The following is an 18,764-nucleotide window of genomic DNA, read 5'->3' on the forward strand; positions in this document are numbered from 1 at the left end:
GGAAAAAAAAAATGGAATGAAGCCAAAAAATATGGTTACCAGGTTAAGAATTTGCAAGAGTGCTGTCAGCAAATGATAATGAAAGTTAAACTCCCAACAGTGGAGAAATACTGTATCTCACAACTACAGACAACTTTCAAGAGGAGGGAATATCTGTGAGAAGTTAACAAACTGTTACTACGGAAACCAAGGCTTTAACTGACAGCCACTCCTGCCATTTTCAGGAATTTTTTACACCAGAACCACACTTACTTTAATACCATGTGGCACAACCAGTGCAAATGTCAGTTAGAATATAATGAAAAAAAAAAAAAAAAGAAAAGCCTTTCAGATTGTTGTGATCTGGCGTTTACTGCCACATGGAGCAGGATGAAGGAAACCAGAAAGTAGAAGGAAAAAAAAAATCCTTCATAAGCAGCTATCTCATGTCCAGACCTATTTTTGGTTATGTAGGGGAAAAAATCTTTTTTTTAGATTAGTGACAAAATAATCTTAAATTCCAATGAAGCCATGCTTAACCAGAGAGTTAAATGCTTATTTTCAGAAATGTCCATTGGTTTAGCTCATTTGATTAATTAGTGATTAAAAAAAAAACATGTTTTTTGAGAAAAGTGAAATTCCCGACATAACTGACACCATCTGATATTAAAATGCTTAAAAAAGCAATTCACACCAATTTTTCTGACAAAATTATTTTTGTAATGATAAAATGGTGTATACAGTGGTGCAGCTTGCCATTAGGCAAGGCAGGCAGCTGCTTGGGGCCCCTAAGCCAGCAGGGGCCCCCAGAGCACCAACAGACTTGACACAAACAGTCTAAAGAATAAGTTCACTACACAGCAGAAGTGAGAAGGTGCAGTAACAACTAGCTGTGTCAAATTCTCTGAAGGGGCCCCCTGAGTCCCAACTGCCCCTCCCCCACCTGTATGGATGTATGTGTGTATGTGTGTGTGTGTGTGTGTGTGTGTGTGTGTGTGTGTGTGTGTATATATAAATATTTATATAATTTTTTGTTTTGTTTTGTTTGTTTGTTTGTTTGTTTGTTGTTGCTTGGGGACCCAGGGGACACTGGGTGTATAAAAGGTCAGAAAACTACGAGGGCCGTTCAATAAGTTCATGGCCTCACCCAGAACAGAACAACACAGACTGATAATTTATATTTTATTTTTCAACATAATCTCCATTTACAGCAATGCACTTGGTCCATCGATGTTCAAGCATCACTATCCCATCACGAAAGAATGTAACATCCTGTATTATAACAACCAGTATTTCTGGGTGAGGCCATGAACTTATTGAACAGCCCTCGTATATTGAAAATAGAAACATATGATTGAGATTTCAAATTATAGCAGTGATAAGTTCTGTTCTTATTCATTCTTAAAGAACTTTCCGAGGGACTGAATTTAGTTCATATAAAAAGTTCCGTAATTTTCTTGAAAATCCTTTTTTGGCAAAAATATTTAATGGATTTAGAAACTTAAGATGTTATACTATTGAACTACAAAAAGTTTGAAATTATTATCTCGAGTCTAATTTTTTGATTCAAAGTCAATAGGCGTGTGACTTTGACCCTAGGGTAAAGAAATAGGGGTCCAGGATGTATGTTCCCCCCACGTCTGCATGGGTTTTCTCTGGGTACGTGGACTTCCTCCCACTGTCCACAGACATGTTCTTTAACAGTTAACTGGTCCATTTCAATCACCCATAGGTGTGAATGTGAGAGTGGAGGGTTGTTGGTCTGTATATGTCAGCATCCTTGTATGATAGGTTTAAACATTTACAGAAAATGAATGAATGAATGAAAGAAAGAATGAAGTGATCTTGAGTTGCATATAACCCAGTGTTTCTCAGTGGGGGTGTTAGGGCTGCACGATTAATTGATTTTAAATCGAAATCGGATTTTTTAATTAGGACGATTTTTAAAAAAGGGAAATGGTCAAATCCATTTCATCTCTCTCGTGCCTCTGGCTGCGCGCCTCCAGCCCAGGTCTGCCACTGAAGTCCATGTAACGACCACGGATGTTAAATGTGTTTATGAGCCCCGCAGTAGTGATACCAATGTAAGCCGTGGTTTCACAGATCCTGCATTTGAAATAGAACTGCATGGGGATCACTCATCTTCCGCTGTCCCGGATCTGTACTGTATTGTCTTTTTCTGATCTGGGTCCGGGTGTCGGGGTCATCAGCCTCGGCAGAGGAGCCCACACAGCCCTGTGCCCACACACATCCACCAGCTCCACAGATAGAATCCCTCCAGCGTGTCCTGGGTCGGTCTGTTCCACGCACGGATCCTCCAGTTTAAATAGAACCACATGTGGATCACTCATATTCTGTGGTCCACACACACACGACTGATGCCTGTCACTGACTGACACTGGGATCACTGCTGTGGGCCCAGACCCACAAAAAGGAAAAAAAAAAAAAAAAAAAAAAAAAAAAATATATATATATATATATATAATTAATTCATTTCCCTTACCTGCTAAATTTTTCATTCACAAATGTAAGTTCTTTAACAAAAAACGAAATATTTATTTTTTGACAGATGTTGAACTTTATTTAACCCTTTCATGCACGAATTATGAGAACCTTAATTTTTTTCCTGAGTATTTTTATTCCTCTTTAGACAAGAAAAAAACTGACAATGTGATTGAAAAATTTTTTATGAACCTATTTTTCCATGGAGTTCCAAAAATGTCTACTCACCTTAACCTCATGCGTTTAATTTTTGAAGCAAAGAAACATGTATTTACTGATATATTGTGTGAAAACTATGAAATATAAACATTTTTAATGGTGCCAATCTGCTGTTTTGTCACATTTTAACATACTCTAATACTAGTCATTACTCCCTTCATGGAGATAATATGCAAAATAATAATAAAGATGATAAAAAAAAACCTTTTAATTGCAGTTTAATAACAATAACAAGCAATTGATTTACACTCAAACATGTTACTGCAGATCAAGTTTATCTAGAACAGTAAAGTTATAGTAATGGTATGAATGTCAGTGTTTGGGATGATGCATTAGTGTTCATTGTTTTGGCTGATATGGAACTAAAACAACAAAATCCATGAATATACAAGAGAACAGCTGGAGAACAACTGTCCACTGGAGTGACCACTGTGCATGAAAGGGTTAAAGCTGTTTGATAAATCTGGAAACAAAAAGGCTGTAAAAATCATCAGTATTTGCTCTGATTTGAACATTGTATTGTAGTGTATTCCCCCTGGCAAACTAGTTATATTATTTTCTTGTTGTATACATTGTTTGTATACTCTACTTTATTCAATAAAGATTTAATGAAATAAAAAAAAACTAAAAAAACTAAACTTCTGTGGGACCATCACGTGATTGATCTCATCACAGATTTGAGGTCAGAGCAGTGCCTTGCATTGTGGGCTGCTCACGAAAATGACATGCTGACTTCTGTTGTCTTTTGTAGTTTTACCCAAAAACTGAAATCGAAAATTGAGTTTTTAGAGGAAAAAATCAGGATTTTATTTTTTGCCAAAATCGTGCAGCCCTAGGGGGTGTAGATCAGTGGTGGCTGCTGGTCTTTCAGACAGGGGAAGCTCATTGTCGGCTTACATCAAAAAAAAAAAAAAAAAGTTAAGTTATTTAAACATACATTCAGCCCTCTGTTCCTTTTTCAGAAAATGCTCAGTGTCCTTATCGTACCAGTAGGCGTCTTTTCCAGGACTGGACCAGTGTCCTCTGAATGTCCAGCAGAGCTGGTCTGCTCAGACGGCCTTGGCCCAGTGCATTGTGGGTGTCAGACTTCAGCCTTTTTAAACTACAGATGCTCCTTTCACTGCGACCTAGCTGACAGTCTGACTGATTTAACTATCTACAAAACCATATTAAACTGAACAAGAAATGATTAAATTATGGAACTGAAACAAGAAAACGCTGAAATTATGTTAAATTGAAACAAGGAAGTCCAATGAGTGTGTTTTATTTACAGTGCAAGAAATGAACCAGTACTTTGGTAGTGGTTTGTGTGATTTCTCAGCAGAATGTGTGACGGTATTAAACTGAACTGTGTCAGTGAAGGAGCAGATCTGAAAACAGCTGTCAATCAAATGAGATTCAGCCTTTCGACTGGTCCTCCAATCAGCACGTGGGATTCTGGCGTCCGGCCCGGCCGAGCTCCGCCCACAGCTCCATTCACCCCCAGAGACGCCCAGCGTCCGGGGGCGGGACAACATCGTGGCATTTATCGAATTATCGTCCAGTTTTGAGGCAATGAAAAAAACAGTTCCACTCAGTCCCATTGAAGCCCACAGACGGACACAGTCTGTGGACACATGCACTGAGCAGAGATGGAGGAGAAAACACAGACACGGGAATGGAGGAGAAGTGAACAACAGCCAGTCTGTTGATTTGTGATAAAACTGATTCTGAATGAACTCATCTGTGAGATGAACGTGTTCTAACACATTTGTAGTCAATGAAATGTCAACACAACTGAACACATTTAACCATTTAATTTTCATAATTTTAGGGGAAGCCGGGCTTCCACTGCAGTCTGAGAGAAATCACCACTGGTGTAGATGTAGGGAATAAATGTGGAGTGTTTCTATACCTGTGCCCTCTGTAGTCTCCACATTTATGTTTTATTGATTACTTCTATGATTGAGTATAAATTGAATCCTAAAAGTTGTCGTATTGTGTGTCCATTACCAAAACTGTGTTCTTTATTGTGTGTGAGTTCCGTGCCTTCACCTATTCCTTTTCCCCTTCTTCTTCATCTTTTGTCTGTCTTTTCTCCAGTCTCATGCCTTGTGTTTTTTACCAGGTAACTTCCTGTGATGATGAATTTCTTTCTTTAGCTCCATCTCTCTTTGATGCCTGATAAACCAATACGGCTCATCTCTAGCCTGATGTCTTTTTCTGTGTTTTCAGTGTGACAGTGTCGGGGTCACGTTCACGGTGATTACAGCTCATTTAACAGCCTTCACAGATTTGTCTGACCGCAGGAAACAAACGCACAACTTACAAACAAAATCTGTCCACGGTTAAGGCTGAATTAATAAGGATAAAATAGAGAAAATATGGAGACGCTACATGTAAGTCAGCAGACATCCTGGGGGTAATTAGCCAAATTTTTGCAAGTAAAGGTTGATCCAGCTGAGAAAATGACTGCAATTGCTCATGTAGGTGTAATGAGCTTCATAATGCTCCTCCTGCTGTCAGAGCTAAAAATACCTGAGGCCAAATTCTCCTGGATGGCAGAGTGGAGCAGTTAGAGGAAATTACAACACTTATGTGTGCTTGTGTTGTCAGCAGGGACGCACCGATACCGATACGAGAATCGGTATCGGCTCCGATACTCAGTGTGTGTACTTGTACTCGTAAAAAACATCCGATACAAATGCAGCGATACCACTTACAGCCGTGTGACATTCCCAGTTCAGTGCAGCAGGTACGCAGCGGTGGAATAATGTGTGTGAGTGTGAAGATTTTTCAAAATAAATGACGCTGATAAAAGTAACGCTGACTGACAGTAACGTTAAAGATACGGACGCAGCGTTCTGTCCGTCCTCTGCGTACATTCCATCCGTTTACCAGGTGCTCGCGGATGCGTAAACAGAATGAGAATACCAGCAGATGTACGGAACGGTGCAGACCGCCAACAGCAGAAGTGCAAACCAAACTTCTCACTCATTTGTCTTTTCTCTTCCTGCTGAAGCTAAACTTTTAAACCTTACCAGAGAAAACGCTGCAGCATTAGTATCACAGTAGTGTTCCTCTGTCGTCTACAGGTTTGTTATTACTGACTTTCTTCTTCTTCTCATTAAACTTTCCTCTTCTTCGTGGTATTTGTCCAGTATGGTTCATTCAGAGCGGCGCCCCCTGGTGGATTAACTGACAAACGCTCATTCCAACACATTAAATGTCAGTAGCAGCACTTTGTTCCAGTCAGACTAATGACAACGACAATAAAGCACATTTACAAAAGGAACTAACAACTGGAATGGGATTATTAAGGACTAGGATCAGTACTCGGTATCAGCAAGTACTCAAATGGAAGTACTCGTACTCGGTCTGGAAAAAAGTGGTATGGGTGCATCCCTAGTTGTCAGGTATAATGTTAATGATTCACTAACTGGTAGAACTCAGCATGTTGGAGAAGGCATGTGCTCCATCCAAAAACCATCTGTTCGTTCGTCAGTTCGTCTGTCTGTCCACACTGAAAAAAATGATACTTTGGATAAACTTTAAAAAATTGATGTACTTTGTTACAGCTAATTTTTTAAACTTATTCTCGAATTATATTTCTGATTTGGTCAAAACTACACATTTTGATTTAATGTCAAACCAAAATATTAATTTTTTTCAACACATTATACCTTAACCCAAAGTAAAAATATAATTTGTTACAAAGAGCTTGTGCTATTTTTTTGCTTTGATACAACCTAATGTTTTTATTTTAGAAAAACTTAATATTCCCAATTACATCCAAGTGAATTTTTTACTTGGTTGGTTGGTTGGTTTATCAGTGCTTATACATGTTATACATTCACAAAAATACATTTATTCAACATTTTTGTTGTGAAACCTCCTGTAATTACACAAGATATTTGTCAATGAACAAACAAGTCTGGTTCAACTGACAGAACAAATACTTCTGTTACGATTAAATGTCAGTAATTTTATCTGGTTTTAATAATTTTTGTTATTTAGTATTAAACTTTAAATTAACTGTTTAATCTCATAAATAGAGAAGAAATATTTGTGAAAGTACGATACATTTGCAAATGTATTTTAACTGTATTTTTCTGTGGAAAAAGAAAAATTTTCTTTTAAAAAAGGGACATTTTATGGTTACTCACAGTTACAGTTTTTAGCTCACCAGCCGACAGGCTGTTAGCTATTGTCATCACCTGTCGTCGTCCGTTACAAAACTTTCAATAATCTTCTTCTCCAAAACTACAATTCCAATTGACTTCAGACTTGGTATACAGCTTCTTTATGATGATGTCAACAAAAACTGATGGAATTCTTTGGATCTGGATCTGATTCTGGATTTGGTGCCACTTTGAAAAATGTTCCCATTATCAGAGATAGGAAGTGGATGGATGCAATAACTCAGTCAATCTAAATGATCTCCAGTGTAAATGTCTCCAGTCCAGCCCTGATGGGGAGATGAGCCAAACATAATGTCCACATGCTGATCAGGATCTTCTTCTGGATCTGGAACTGACGCAAAATTTAACATGGGCTCTAATGGGGAAACATTTCAGTCGTCTTTTTCTCCCAAACTCCAGTTCTGATTGACTTCAGACTTGGTCTACAGCTTCTGTATGATGATGTCAACACAAGGGACTGAAATTATTTCCATCCAGATCTGATTCTGGATTTGGTGTGACTTTGAAAAATGTTCCCATTACAACAGATAGGAAGTGGATTGATCCAATAAATCAGTATCAATGATATCAAGTGTGAATCTGAATTTTTTCCAGATCTGATTGGAATATGAGGAAAACATGGACTATTTCTGTAATAGAATAAATACACAGAACTGGGGGAGAATAAATGGAATCTATACATTTCCCAAAGCTTTGAATTTGGCCGCTAAGATACAGGACCATTGGTCCGATTTTTTCATGTTATTTTACATTTGATGTGTAAAATCCCAGTCTATTTTTCTCATTTCATTGATATTTTCCTGTATCTTAAAAATACAGGAAAAATGTGTAAAATACACAGTGAAATTTCTGTTAAATTACAGATTTTTTTTTTTACAGTGCACATGCCTCCCCTCTAAAATGATCATCTCATGTATTATTTATGTGTTCAACATAAGTGCCTGACTCAAACACTTGGTCAACAGTTTTATGTAAATCATTTTCTGGAGGCAGATATCCCTGGGGTTAGATTGACCCTGAGGGTAAAATGTGTTAAAGATATTTGAGGATAATAGGAGGGTTAAATTAGTGTGGAGTATTTTAGCTGGCCGACACTCAGTGTTTTATAATCAGTGAAACCAGGAGGCCTTTTCCCCACTTTATTCACTTTATGAGGGTCTGGTGCATCTTGTTCATTTCTTCATTAAACACCATCTACAATTACCAGAACAATCAGAAAACATGGGTTCCTTAAATGTTCGATCCTGTGTGATTCTGTGTCTCCACTTAATCTATAGAACTTCATAAATTGATCTCCGTCCTTTATGAAATTGTTTCTTTGTTGTTGTCCTCCAACACTGACTGGAAGATTTATGGTGGGGTGTTAAGTACACATCGATATCCAATTATCTGCTCTCCTCCAGGTTCAGTGAAAGAACAGGGCTGTTGACACTGCACTTTTTCTTCATATTCATATATGTTAGATGGTTTATGTCTATAGGACTAACTGTTGCAGCTTTAGGGGTTATTTCTGTTGTGTAAATTCTGTCACGTTGATAGAAATTAACCCTCCGGTATCCCGTTCACCAAGACTCTTACTAAGCACCAAGTGTGCCTTTTTTACACACTTGTGGAATAGTGTCAAAAAAAATTTCATACAGTTTGTTTTTAATTCTTTTACACTTTTTTTATTTCATCAACTTGAACCATAAATAAAAACACCAAATACTCAATAATTGTCACATTTTTTAACCCTTTAAATGCCGTGTTTGTAATGGAAACAAACCTTTTTTTTTTGGATGCAAAAAAAAAAATTTTTTTCAATATACTACAAAAAAAGTGGATCACGTATTATTTGATTTTTTCATCCTGGCATATGTCAATGATTAACTCTAACATCGGTTAATTTGCATTATTATATTTGGCACTAGGTCAAATGTTCAAAAATACTAGCATCTGTCACCAAGTGTGCGTAAAATGCACACCTATAAATCAAACTATTAAATATTATATATTGATTTATTTTTCTGCTCTAATTTGATTTTATTTTTGTAAATCCAGGTCAGTCCTAATCATACAGATCAAATGTTAGAAATAGTGCGTTTTAGGCACACTTGGCAGACAGATGCTTGTCTGGTCATTTTCTTTTGTTTACAATGTGCACATTTGAGTTGGTGGACAGAATTTTAAAGATCATGCAAAAATGAACAACTTTTGAATTGTAACCTTATTTAAATTGTGAAAAATAATTTGAAGTTTTTTAAAATGAAGTGCAAAGTGTGCCTAAAAGGTGCACCCAGATACCAGAGGGTTAAGCTGAAGTGGAGGCATTAAAATGTACTGACCCTCTGCGTTTGTTGAATCATGTGGATCGGCTGTGGCTCAGGAGGCAGAGTGGGTCGTCCAGTAAAGGGTTGGCAGTTTGAATGCTGCTCTGTCCTAGTCAGTCTGTTGTGTCCTTGGGCAAAACACTTCACCCTCTTTGCCTCCAGTGCTGCCACTCACACTGGTGTATGAATGTGTGTGAATGTTCGGTGGTGGGAGGGGCCGTAGGCGCAGATTGTCAGCCACACTTCCGTCAACCTGCCCCAGGACAGCTGTGGATGCAAGTGCAGTTTAACACCACCAGAGGGGGAATGTGAGAACAAAAGAATGATGGGTCAATAATGTAAAGTGCTCTGGGTGTCTAGAAAAGTGCTATAAAAATCTAATCCATCATTATTATTATTATTATTATTATTATTATTACTATTATTATTCACCCTAAGAAATGATTCATGGGGTTAGTAAATTATGCTTAAAATCCAGAGCTTTTTCTGCTTAAAAAATTCAGTTTGTTCCATGTACACATTTAAATCAGTTGATAAGTTATTTTATTAAGTTGGTCTAAATGAAAAACAAGGAAAACAGTCTTAAGTTAATAACATATTGATTTTGAACAGACATTTCTGCCTTGAACTTAACATAGAAGTATATTAAGTTAGTACAGCTTAAAAATCTTGTAACTGTCCTCTAAAACACAGGTGTCAAACATGCGGCCCAGGGGCCAAAACCACTGGCATTTAAGCAAGTATGGCCAAGTTGAAATAACTGAAAAAGATGAATGAAAATAGTTACATCAATTTTTAACGTTGAGCCAACTTATCTTTTTTTTAGAGTGTTATTATTATTATTATTATTATTAACCCTTTCATGTACAGTGGTCACTCCAGTGGTCAGTTCTTCTCCAGCTGTTCTCTTGTATATTCATGGATTTGTTGTTTTAGTTCCATATCAGCCAACACAGTGGACACTTATGCACCATCCCATAATAATACACTGACATTCATATCATTACTGTAACTTTGCTGTTCTGGATAAACCTGATCTGCACTAACATGTTTTAACGTAAATATTTGCTAACTGTTATTAGACTGTAATTAACAATTTTCGTAATCAAACAGTTATTTTTTTGTGCATATTATCTCCATGAAGCGAGTATTAACTAGTATTAGAGTAGGGATGTAATGATTACTGGTATAACGATAAACCACGGTAAAATTGCAGATGGTTAGTATTACCGTTTAAATTCTAATTCTCATGATAACCGTGTTTGATTACCGCAGTTTTAGAGGAAAAAACCCTATGTAAAGATCTGCTTTTATGTCAAATATGTGAGTATAGTTTTAATTTATTACAATTTTAATTTTCTATACCTAATATTTGGAACCAATATTCATTTTTAAAGTCTTTGAAAAGGTTCATTAAATATCTGTGTGTTATTTATGCAATAAAGTATATACATTTTTCAAATCGGATTTTATTTTATTTTTTTTGTGTTTTCTGGCCTTTTATGTTTTTATAGTAGGTTAAAGTGAAAAAAATAATAGACAGTTAATATAAATGAATTTGTGCTGAAAAAACAGATCCTAAACATGGGTATAGTAAACATTTGTTTATATAGTATATAAAAACAAAATCAAAAGGACTGAAAAACAGACAAAATAGGCTCAGACCACTAAAGGTTAATATTTGACTGTTTCTGCAACAGAAGGTACATTATGCCTATTATTTTATTTATTTTTTATTTATTTATTTATTTAAATACAACTTGGTTAAATTATTTCAGTGTGTGTTTTCGTACTTTTTTAACATTTTGAGCACAATTTCAACAATACTGCGATAATAATGATAACCGTGATCATTTTGGTCACAATAACTGTGATATGAAGTTTTCATATGGTTACATCCCTATATTAGAGTATGTTAAAATATAAGAAAGCATCGATTAGCTGCATTAAAAATGTTTTTATTTCATAGGTTTTGCACTGTATATCACTTTGTGATGCTGGTTTCTTACCTTTGAAAATGAAAGGCATGGTGTCCAGCTGAGTGGACATTTTTGTTGATTGAAAAACATTTCAGTTGCATTGTTTTTTTCATGCCTAAAGAGGAATAAAAACACTCAGGAAAAAAATCTCGACTAAGGTTCTTATAGTTCATGCATGAAAGGGTTAATATTCCCAGGTCTACATGGATATTGTGTCAGTAGTGAAGTAGGAAAAACCCTTAACATGAGGAAAATGTGTGTTCTGTGATATTTTTTGACGTCAGTTGATTTTCTGTTCGTACTCAGTCGATCTCCATACAGTGTGAAATAGTTCCGTGTCCTGCATCACTGACCTTTCAGAATCCGTAAGCCGTGTTTGTGTTCTGTCACAATAGAGAGCTTTCAATACTGTCAGTAGATTGGCAGGTTCTAGACCACGGACCACCTCTGCTTGACACAGAAGTCCCAGGCAGAGGACTGTTAGTAACATGGTTAGTATTCAGCTCCAGTCTCTGAACTGCATGTCTGAAATCCTCTGAAATACCATGTTTTACATTTCCTTCATTTGTTCATTCCATGTGAGTTGGCTAATAAGGCCCTTTTCACACTGATACAGACATTTGACTTGTCTGTTTTTTGTAGACCTTCAGATGATATGGGATGCATTTTTTATTTTTTTATTTGCACATACAGTATAAAATAAGACAAATACATGAACATATCTGTCTTGATAGAGAGAAGGGTACGAAAATGTGCAGGTCAGGTCGGAAACCCAAAAGGCTTAAGCAAGTGACTAAAGTTAAGTAACTTACAAGTGTTGATTCAGGTTTGAGGTGTACAGTACTAGGGATGGGAATCGAGAACCGGTTCTTTTTGAGAACTGGATCCCATTAGCTCGATTCCTTGGAATCATTTGCCTGCCTGCTTATCGATTCTGCCTTCGTTGTGCATGCACAATGACGTCACACATACGCTGCATTGTTTTGGTCAGAACGTAGCCAACATGGTGTCAAGGCAGAAACAGTCCAAACAGACCACACCAGGTCTAAACAGACCACACCAGGTCTAAACAGACCACACCAGGTCTAAACAGACCACACCAGGTCCAAACAGACCACACCAGGTCTAAACAGACCACACCAGGTCCAAACAGACCACACCAGGTCTAAACAGACCACACCAGGTCCAAACAGACCACACCAGGTCCAGCTGAACACTGTCAAAGCTTCCATTTCTTCTAAAGGTGGAATCCCTCCAATCTGCTCAAACATTTGTCCACAGCATGTGACTCATTTACAGGAATGTCACGTATTTGATTCTCTTCTTAGCAGCGCTTGTGAATGTAGCAGCAGAGTGAACACCAGGCCCAGTTCCGGTTCCGGTGTGGGCAACAAAGGTCGTACTCAAATACAAGTTTCTGAAGGTAGAGGAAAAGAAATGATGAGCACAACAACGGGAGATGAGCAGAGTCGAACTGGTTCCATGTAGTAGAAATGCAGCAATAGAGGAGTTAGTAAAGAGTCTGTAGTTTCACTTTCACTGTACGCCACCGCTGACACCCCCCGAACCAGGCCCGGCGTCATCTGTTCTTATTATTTGTTCATACTGTATATGTTCTATTTTCTGTGCAGATGGAAATATAAAAGACAGTTCATGCAAACACGCCTGTTTGTACTCTTTTATTCCCTCACCCAATGAAAATCGATAAGAGAATCGATAAGAGAATCGGATCGATAAGCAAAATCGATAGTGGAATCGGAATCATTAAATTCTTAACAATTCCCATCCCTACACAGTACTGTGCAAAAGTCCCAAACATCTGCTGGTGACCAAAACTATCTACTGCTCTGAAGGGTTTAATACCTGTTGATCCATTAATTCTATCAATACATGTAAATAATTGGTGTAAAATACAGTTCTTCATCTTTTCATGGTCATCAGATATGACCCATTTGGACGTTCAGAGGCTCCGTAGTTACCATGGAAACACCATCATCTTCGACAACATTGATTCAGCAGTAAAACCCATGGAGTTGGATCAGTGACAGTGGATGGACACACTGGGTTTATGTTCAGTTAATGATTAATTTGACTGAAAAAGACATGTTTTCTTTGTTCTCTTTGTTTCTGATATAATAACCCTCAACTTTAATCTGACTTTTATGGATACCTAGATGCTCAGTGAATTAACTATAAGAAAATACATGATTCATACTTGAAAATGCAAAATACAGAATATAATATTAGAATAAATGGTGTTAAATTGCTTAAGAAATGCTAAAACTAGGGCTGTGTATTGGCAAGAATCTGGTGATACAATACAAATCACAATACCAGGATCACGATATGATATATCATGATACTGTTAAAAAGGCAATTTTTTGTTTGTTTCTTTTTTTTTTTTTTAATGATTATTTCCTTGAAAGAATTGAATTACAGCAGAAATCTGCACAAATACTAAACACATTTTTATTTGATCCCGACAGGATCTAATGTTCTATCACAAAATGTTCCTGTGTTCAAACTGAAATTCTGTTTTACAAACATTACAGTTTCAGATCCTGTTCAAATGTTCAGATTCTATTAGTTCACAACTAACATCAAAATATTATTTTAGTTCAATCCCAACAAAGGAACTAACATTATTTAATAAAAGACTGATAAATAATAAGAAATAAAATAGAAACAAAAAGAAAAACAAAAAACAAAAATGAACCTTTGCCATATCTGCATTTGAATAAATACCTAAAAATATCGATACAGTACTTTTTAATATTGATACAGTATTGTGAAATGAAATATTGCGATATATTGCAGAACTGATATTTTCTTACAGCCCTAGCTAAAACTAGACAAAAATTCATTGGGGAACTGCCACAAAAGTAGCGCTGGGTCTTTATGGGTTAATACCACCACACACTTCCACCACAACATTCCTTCTGATGCTGTTTTGCAAATGCAGTGTCGCAGCATCCTGCACTCGGTGTCAACCAAGAGCAAGACCAACAAACCAGAACACATCTTCCTCTTTTCCAGAATGATAGTGGGGGTGTCAGAGCTTTCTGCAGCACTGGTCTAATACTAAAGGTGTGTTTAGCTGAGACTGGGTAATGGCTTAGAAACATTCACACTGTTCTGTTGGAGCTCCAAAGGCAAAGCAAATGGAAAGGAAGCTCCATGTGTGGACAGGACATGAGTCTGTGGCCGTAGTTCAGTAAAACCAGGACTGACTCGGTGCTTCAGAGGTCAGATGCCAATCCATTTACAGTTGCTTAATTAAATAAATCAATCATCCTGACCTCCCCTGATATGACTTAGCAACAACACACCATTGACACATTATCCTAAAAGAAATGTCACTACCTGCATAACAAGCTTTCTTTTTCTCTCGTCTCCCAGCACAGCGCCCCCTAGTCAGAATCCCTCATAACAGAATATCAACTCAAGATTACTGTAACATTTACATCAGTGACGATTTCTCTCAGACTGCAGTGGAAGCCCGGCTTCTCCTAAAATTACGAACATTTAATGGTTAAATCTTTTCGGTTGTGTTGACATTTCATTGACTACAAATGTGTTAGAACACGTTCATCTCAAGGACAAGTTCGTTCAGTATCAGCTTTATCATGAATCAACGGACTGGATGTTGTTCACTTCCCATATGTTCCCGTTGCGCTGTTTTCTCATACGATCTCTGCTCAGTGCATTTGTCCGTAGACGCTCAGCATCAATGCACTTCAATGGGACTGAGTGCAGCAGTTTTTTTTCATTGCCTCACAACTGGACGGTAATTGGACAAATGCCACGATGTTGTCCCGCCCCCGGACGCCGGGCGTCTCTGGGGGTGAATGGAGCTGTGGGTGGAGCTTGGCTGAGCTGGACGCCAGAATTTCACGTGCTGATTGGAGGATCAGTCGAAAGGCTGAATCCCATTTGATTGACAGCTAGTTTGAGATCTGCTCCTTCACTGACACAGTTCAGTTTAATACCGTCACACATTCTGCTGTGACATCAGAGAAACCACTACCAAATAACTCGTTCATTTCTTGCACTGGAAATAAATCACACTCATTGTACTTCCTTGTTTCAATTTAACATAACTTCAATGTTTTCTTGTTTAGTTGGTACAATAAGGTCACTGAGCATTTTCTTAAAAGGGAACGGAGGACGAATTTATGTTTAAACTAGAAGCACTCGGAGAGCGCAGACCTCCGCCAAAGCAGATCAGTGCCCCCCCCCCCCCCCCCCCCCCCCCCCCCCCCCCGTGGGCCCCCCACCCCCGATCACCACCAAAATTTAATCATTTCTTCCTTATCCCATTTCCAACAAACCCTAAAAATTTCATCCAAATCTGTCCATAACTTTTTGAGTTATGTTGCACACTAACGGACAGACAAACAAACAAACAAACAAACAAACAGACAAACAAACAAACCCTGGCAAAAACATAACCTCCTTGGCGGAGGTAATAACTTTTTTTTTTTTTTTATGTAAGCTGACAATGTCTGAAAGACGAGCAGCTGCCACTGATTTATATGTAAACATCATACAGTAATTATGTACAAACACACTAAAACCATGCCTGTATAACATCGCCATAAACATGTCTTTACTATTACTGTGTTCATGTTTACAACAGAATATTTGCTTATTAGCATTTTCCATTTTCACTCTTACACCAGTATTAATATATAAAGGTGGTAAATTATTTTGTTTTGGTCTTTTTAAAAGCTGATAAAGTGTGTCCAACCCTGCTGTGGACTCTGGACTTCTAGGATTGGTTTAGAATAGATCATGGTTCAGATCAGGGGTGCCCAACCCTGGTCCTCGAGGGCTACTATCCTGCAGGTTTTAGATGTATCCCTCTCCCAGCACACCTGACGGTCATTATCAGGCTTCTGCAGAGCCTGATGATAGGCCTATCACTTGAATCAGGTGGGTTGGAAGAGGGATACATCTAAAACATGCAGGATAGTAGCCCTCGAGGACCAGGGTTGGGCACCCCTGGTTTAGATGAACAGTGCATTGATGCTGACACACTGAGATACTAGAATTATAAAATGCATTATGACATGATGTCAGACAGTCCCATGTAGCCCATCTGGGTATGTCTTTAGGTCATGTTGCACTTATTCAACTCCATAGTTTATTTCATTTATGAGGAGATGAAATTGAATAACAGAAATGGGTCATTCCACAGCAATTCAACCTATGGTCCCCACATGACCCCCTCAGAAAATTCTGAAAAAAATCACACTTGTTCACCTACCAGATAAACAAACACATCCAAAATTTTAATGTCATATCTGTAATAGTTTAGCAGATACAGCCCTTGAAAATTAATGTTTTTTTTTTTTTATTTTTGCAAATGTGCTTTTGGTCCAACTTTGAGCAGCTCTATGTCCTTAGGTATTCCATCTACACTGAAACTGAAACTGACTGTCTGGGCTGAAATCCCCCTGAAAAGACCAGATTTGGCATCAAAATAATTGTAGGTGCCTTCATGTTTGGTCCATGAGGCCTTGAAATCAGGCCCAAAGGCTCATTCTTCAAATGCCCTCTTTCTTCAGGCTGTCACTGGGACAGAATGGATGAATGGACACACCAATTTTTTTTTTTTTTTTGCAAGGATTCTTATGGTCAAGATGCTACAGCATACACCACCAGTCAAAAGTTTGGACTCACCTTCTCATTTAAATGGCATGAGATGGACCGCAGATGGCCAACAAGTGCTCAGCATCACTGGGAACTCCTTCAAGACTTTTGGAAAACATTTCAGGTGACGACCTCATGAAGCTCATTGAGAGAACGTCAAGAATGTGCAAAGCAGCAATAAAAGCAAAATGTGGCTATTTTGAAGAATCTAAAATATAAAACTTGCTTTGAGTTATGTCACACTTTTTTTAAACTACATAAGGCTAAAGACGTTCATTTTGTCTTCTGTTTATGTAAATATAGTTTTTTCTTTTGTTCAGACAAGGAATAGTTTTTAGTTTTTAGATGTTACCTGCTTGACAGTTTCCACTGTGACTCCAGTCTTCCTCAGAAGCGTCATCCGACGTGTTGCTGACGTGTCATTTATCAGCTGGTAAATGACACGCCCCCTCATCCCAGTTGACGAGGGGGCGTACACCCTCTGTCACACCTGGGATTCCCTCCTCCAGAGACCACCCAAGGCGGAGGAGGCACAGTCGGCTCGACGGGCTCTGATTGGTCCGTCGAGCCGACCAGCTGATAAATGACACGTCAGCAACACGTCGGATGACGCTTCTGAGGAAGACTGGAGTCACAGTGGAAACTGTCAAGCAGGTAACATCTAAAAACTAAAAACTATTCCTTGTCTGAACAAAAGAAAAAACTATATTTATTTAAACTACATAATTCCATATGTGTTCATTCATAGTTTTGATTCCTTCAGTGAGAACCTACAATGTAAATAGTCATGAAAATAAAGAAAAAACAGGTGAGTCCAAACTTTTGACTGGTGGTGTACTCCAAAAAGATGACATTTACATGGAAAGTGTTGCTGTGAGGCAATGAATAAAATGGGTTGATTTCAATTTTTCACAAAAATACTCTTTATTTGAACACCCAAATTAACCTGTGGCCAGTTAATGAAAATTTTGAAATTTTGACCATGTCTTCATATATGTTTCAAGATGTTGTGCACAAAATTTGAGCTTTGGGATAGAACTGGTTCTATTTTTAATATTTGTTTTAACTGCATGACTCTATTTTCTTCAAATTGTATCCAAACGTAGGTGTAAATGTCATTTTTAACAGTAGAATGGCATTGATTATTGCACAAGTTATAATAATACTGGAGATATTTGAACTAGGGTGTGGAACTGCAGGATGGTCCTAAACTATTACAGATATGACATTGACATTTTGGATGTGTTCGTTTATCTGTAGGTGAACAAGTGTGAATTTTTTCAGAATTTTCTGAGGGGGTCATGTGGGACACCTTCTGAAATCTGGATGATTTGGGATGGAATGACCCAAATACACTTCCCGGCCAAAAAAAAAGTGGTACATGCGATATTTGACTGCACCACCTTCAGTTTTGATTCCAGGAGACGTTCTCTGTCACATCTTTTTTGCCACATAATGCTTATGTAGTGTCACAATAAGGTTCATAATATTTTTTTCCATCCATTGTTGCATTAATTTTTGATTATTGTTGATGGAAAATCTGATTGTGATCTGATTAGTCAAAATAAATAACACTTTTTCACTGAGTCAGTGTTGTGTTACTCAGACACAGGTTTTACGTTTGCAGACTGAGGAAGAAATGAGCGCAGATGTCAGTTTTGTTTTTTTTTGTTTTTTTTTTCAGATTTGTATTTGGAAATATTGAGAAAAGTTCAACATACATTTAAGTTACATTGTGGTCACATAACAAGTATGTGACCAATGACCAATCTTTCCATTCTCAACATTTCAGTTTTTCTTTTTTTTTGTTAATAACAAAACAACTGAACAGCGAACAATGGATGCATTGTTACATAAACAAAACACATACGAAAGACCAAGAGACTTTGACCTCCTCTCTCTAAAGAAAAAAAGAAAAATAAATGAAAAATAAATAAATA

At 37.6% G+C, this 18,764-nt stretch overlaps 1 protein-coding gene and 1 long non-coding RNA gene across 2 annotated transcripts in view; one reads left to right on the forward strand and one right to left on the reverse strand.

The window, feature by feature from the left end:
• rab26 (RAB26, member RAS oncogene family) overlaps positions 1 to 18,764 on the forward strand; it is a 304,408-nt gene that overhangs the window by 182,411 nt on the left and 103,233 nt on the right. The gene's annotated exons all lie outside the window — the stretch shown is intronic.
• LOC115410629 (uncharacterized) lies at positions 10,601 to 16,490 on the reverse strand. Its single transcript, XR_003934114.1, has 3 exons — positions 16,350 to 16,490; positions 11,795 to 11,798; positions 10,601 to 10,611 (listed from the first exon to the last, which is right to left on the reverse strand). It is a non-coding gene; the product is annotated as an uncharacterized LOC115410629 (long non-coding RNA).

This window comes from Sphaeramia orbicularis, chromosome 19, assembly GCF_902148855.1.
Source record: "Sphaeramia orbicularis chromosome 19, fSphaOr1.1, whole genome shotgun sequence".
In the NCBI taxonomy this organism is placed as follows: domain Eukaryota; kingdom Metazoa; phylum Chordata; class Actinopteri; order Kurtiformes; family Apogonidae; genus Sphaeramia; species Sphaeramia orbicularis.